The following is a 5,134-nucleotide window of genomic DNA, read 5'->3' on the forward strand; positions in this document are numbered from 1 at the left end:
CCGCCCGCGCTTCCGCTTCTGGTGCGGCCTCCGACGGCGCCCCCCAGCGGGCCGGAGGTCTCACAGGAGTGTCCCATTTAACGCTCTAAACTGAAATAGAATAAGAATAAGAATAAGAATAAGAATAAGAATAAGAATAAGAATAAGAATAAGAATAAGAATAAGAATAAGAATAAGATGCAGTTGGAGAGCTGGGAAAAGGGAAGGATGAGTTGTCCTTGCACTTTCCAGGTTTATGTGCCCCACCTTGAGGATTCCTGGTGTCCCATGATTTGAACATGTATAATCACTGCATCCAAGCTTGTCAACTGCCCCATGGCTCGGGATCCTTGGTCCACAGAGGGAACACACTTCATCAAATCCTATATCCCATGTCCCTGAAACCTTCCACACAGGGATCCCACTCCATCAAATTCTATATCCCATGTCCCTGAAACCATTCATGGAGGAATCCCACTTCTTATCCTATATCCCATGTCCCTCAAACCCTCCCCAGGCTCTGTGCCCTTCTGGGATTCAACTTGTGTTGATTAACCTACTCCAGACTCATAAATCGAAGGGAGTGGATTTGGGGAAGGACTTTCCTGCCTCCAGTAAAACTTGCCTTTAAATTATTTAACAAGCTGCTTAAGAAACTCAGCCATTTTTCAAGGAATTTGTCAGGGCTCCACTGGCCATGTTCCATGTGGGGATCCCACTCCATCAAATCCTATCCCATGTCCCTTAAACTTTCCACACAGGGATCACACTTCTTCTTATCCTAAATCCCATGTCCCTCAAACCCTCCCCAGGCTCTGTGCCCTTCTGGGATTCAACTTGTGTTGATTAACCTACTCCAGACTCATAAATCGAAGGGAGTGGATTTGGGGAAGGACTTTCCTGCCTCCAGTAAAACTTGACTTTAAATTATTTAACGAGCTGCTTAAGCAACTCAGCCATTTTGCATGGAATTTGTCAGGGCTCCACCGGCTCAACCCAGCGCCATGTGACAGCAATACTTTTATTATGAGCAGCGTATTAATCTTGGAATAGTGCTATTTGTTTTCCTCTCTTGCTTTTATGGTGCTTAAAAGCATGGATCTTCTGCTGAAAATCAATAACTAAAGCTATGAATAATAAAAAACACTGCAGTGAATGGCTCGTAGAGATCCTAGGGATGGAAGTAGCAGCAGTAATGACTCTGTTTGCTATCCATTAAGTATGTGAACTCAGAAGAATTATGCAGATTATAATAGCTGTATCAACATAAGTATGTTTTGCTGATAGACTTTGCTGATTGGATCCACGGGATATAAGCCTGCTAATCCCTTGTGCAGAGGACCTGATTATGTTAGAGTGCTCTGCAGATTTGCAGATAGGAAGTTAAGGAACAATTAAAAAAAAAAAAAAGTTGGCTGTTGCGTGGGGTTTCTCAAAAACACTTTGTTTGGGTTTATTTGTCAGGCAAACATGGGTTTTTCCATGGCTTTGGTGGAAGCCAAGAGCCCAGCTGTGAGCTCAGGTGTCAATGTAGATGTTTTATGTACAAGAAGTGTGAGTTGCTCTGTGCTGAGCACTAAATGTCCCAGCAATGTTGCACAGAGAGGCTCGAGCAGGGATTTGGGGCTGGCAGGGGACCTCAGGTGCCCACGTGGTGGTGCTCAGCCAGGTGACCACCCCTGACTGCACGTGGATGTTGGATCTGCCATGGACCCCTCCTCCCTTCAGCTTTTCCGTGATGTGGCTGAAGTGCAGTTCATAATGGAACTGCAACAGGGAAGGGAAAAAAACCAACAAAAATCCCACCCTGTAATTAAAATAATCAGCTTGCTGCGCACTTGGCACAAGGTTAAACGTCACTGCAGTTCCGTGGGTGAAATTCTGCATGGAGGATCTGCCTATTAATATCACCTTGTTAATGCAGTGTGTCACCTCAGGAGGTGACAGTGCCTTCTCAGGAGGTGACCACGCGCTCTCGTAAATGACAACCTGCTCCACAAATCCTGCTTCCTTCTTCTTTTCACAGTGCTCCAGCTCCCTTCGAGCTGGGCAAGCTGAGGCTGTGCCCCAGGGAAGTGATGGATCCTCCTTGCCTGGCTGGGCTTTTGCTGGGGAGGTGCCACAATGACTCGGTTTGGAAAGCCAGGTGTCTGCTGAGGAAGGCAGAGCCTCCCCTGAAATGCAAAGTGCAACCCCCTCACTCTGAATTTCTGTAAATTTGAAATTAAGGGAAGAAATATGGGAGCAGGAATAACAGTTCACTGGCATTCAATAGCTCATTATCAGCAGATTTCCCCTCCCTGCCTAGTGGGGGTGGAAGAGATAAGGAAAACTGTCCCCTGAACAGAAGACAACTGCCCTACAGATGGCAAATAGATACAATCAGCTTGGCAGCCCAGGAGTGCTGTGTCCAGGTGTGGCCCCTCACTGTTATGGAAGAAGATAAAAGGATAAAATAAACACTGCAGTAACTAAACCAACCCTGGCAGAGCCAGAGCACAGCCTGACACCCTGTGGGTCAGGGGGCTGGCAGCAGTGCCACTGGAATTGTGGCTCAGCCCTCCTGCAGTGCCAGGGCTGGTTCTGCTGGAGCAGGGATCCTGGAGAAGGGTGCACTCTGCCTCTGGAGATCCAGGGGCAGAGGCAGCTGCTGCTCCTCTGGGAAATCCAGTGCAGAAGCCGTGCTGGTGTCCCAGAATCTCAGATTCTATCCAGGTAGGAATGCTTGGCTCCTCCTCCTGGGCTCACATCTCCCATGGGATGCTGCAGTTCTTATCAGCCATGCAGGGACATCCAATGGCCTCTGATCAGCAGGGGTCTGCCTGGAGGGAGGAGGGGGTGTGGAAGAGATAAGGAAAAACTGCCCCCTGAACAGAAGACAACTGCCATACAGATGGCAAATAGATACAATTTCCTTGGCAATCCAGGACACTCAAGTGCTGTGTCCAGGTGTGGCCCCTCACTGGAAGAGAGACACTGAGGGGTGGGAGTGTGGCCAGGGGTGGGGAAAGGTTGGGAGAATCAGTTCTGTGAGGAGAGGCTGTGGGGCTCAGCCTGCAGAAGATGGGGCTCAGGGGGCACCTCCTCACTCTCTACAACTCCCTGAGGAGGGGCAGCCAGGTGGGGGTCGGGCTCTGCTCCCAGGGAGCAGGGGCAGCACAAGGGGAAACGCCTCAAGCTGCTGCAGGAGAAGTTTAGGTTGGATGTTAGGAGGAATTTCTCCATGGAAAGGGTGGTTGGCCATTGGCAGGGGCTGCCCAGGGGGGTTTGGAGTCCCCATCCCTGGAGATGTCCAAGGAAGGTCTGGAGGTGGCACTCAGAGCTCTGGGCTGGGGACAAGGGGGGGATTGGGCACGGCTGGGACTCGATCTTGGAGGGCTTTTCCAACCTCAGGGATTCTGTGGAGATGCCTTGCTTTGCAGCAGCTGAGCCATTCCTGTTCCCTGCAGGACACACAGCCACGTGTAAGGTGTGCAGATCCTCCATCCCTGCACTCCTTGGCCCTTCCTTCCCTGGGACTCTGACCCTGAGCTCCTGGTGCCTGGCAGACACCTTGGCTCCCCTGTGCCTTTTGCATCAGTGTGTGGAGACACCTTGGCAGCTGCGGGAGGGAGTGGAAGGGACTCAGCAGAAGAAGATCCTCCAGTCAGCAGAGGGGAATACAAAACAGAAATGTGCTTTTTTTTTTTTATTTGAGTCATAAAAGCACCTTTCCACCAGAATACATTCTCCAGCATCTCTGCTCCATGCTGAGGGAGGGGGAGCAGCATCACAGCTTGTCAGAGTTTTGGGGATTGCAGTGGGAACTTCTGCTCAGTGAGCTGGATGGGTCTGTGACAGTGTTTGCTCCAAAACTCCTTTGTTTTTTGGGAGAAATCAGCCCTGGGATGAACGGCTTCAGCTGTCTTGCCCTGTGGGGCAGGTTTGCAGGTGGCAGTGCTACCTGGAGTGGACCTTTCATCCTTGGTCCCTACTCAGCTTGAATTTTGCCTCAACTATGGCCCAAGAAAGGAAATGTCTAGCTTTATGGTGCTTCAGGATCCACAGGACAATCATTTATAGCTTGAATTCCATCTGGGAAGTGAATGCACTTAGTTCTGGTGGGGGAACCCCAAGAAGGGAGCTGTGTCTGTGTTACAACATCAACCACAGGGTTGCCCTCAACTTTTCCATTCACCAAGAGTGGAAGAGCAACGCAATGGATTGGGTTAGATGAGGAATTTATAATCAATACTGGTAATTCAGTGGCTGGGCAACCCATTTTGCTTCATGCCACGGAGGTGTTGCCTCATGCAGCAGCCTGCCCTACCCCAGCTAGCATCTCATTAGCAAATAAAATTGTTATTTTCGGGCTAATGCTGTGAGTTAATGTGATGTGAGCATCGCCAAACCCCAAACGTGCCGCACGCAGAGCGGGGCGAGCTGCAGTGATGAATGTCATGCAAAACTCAGAGGCACTAATTGAAGGTGGTTTCAACAGAATATTCAATTAATGCTCTCTGCGTCGCAGACAGTCTGGAAAAGGAGCTGTTTTCTCCCGGGGATCTGTGTTACTGTGCAACAAACAGATGAAAATGAACCGTTTTACGGCCTTCTAATTGAAAGTCGATGCACTGGTTTTATTAAAATTTTCATGGTGGGGGGGGAGCTGGATGCCCCAAGGGCCCAGTAAGGGATGAATAAGCTCCCTCTCCTCTGCTGCCTCGCATCCAGCCTTGGGCAGAAGCGAGTGGAAATGAATTCCTGAGAAATCCCTGGTGGGGTCTGCGGCCTCGGCATCTCTTGTGCACGTGGATCCATCTTCTGTGTCCTCTGCAGGATCCTGGGAACACTGCTTTGTGGGGACTGGTGGGTAAGCAGAAGGAAATGGCTTTCCCCATCATTTTTTGAGGTAAAAAACTTGGTTTCTTCCAGCCTTGAGTCTTTTTCCCTCTTTCTTGGTGCCGTGGTGCCACATATTCAGGAGTTGAAGCTTATTTGGGAGTATGGAGCTTCTCTGCTCTTCCCTGTCACCTCTCCAGGGCAGACTGTCCCTTAGTGTGGGGAATGAAATAATTAAATGGAGAATAAAATAATTAAAGGAACATTTTTCTGGGTTTTTTTCCCCCCTCTTGTCACCCTGCTCCTCTGCCTTTTCCAGCCAGTGTTTGGCTGC

The sequence above is a fragment of the Serinus canaria genome, chromosome 24, assembly GCF_022539315.1.
Source record: "Serinus canaria isolate serCan28SL12 chromosome 24, serCan2020, whole genome shotgun sequence".
NCBI classification, from domain to species: domain Eukaryota; kingdom Metazoa; phylum Chordata; class Aves; order Passeriformes; family Fringillidae; genus Serinus; species Serinus canaria.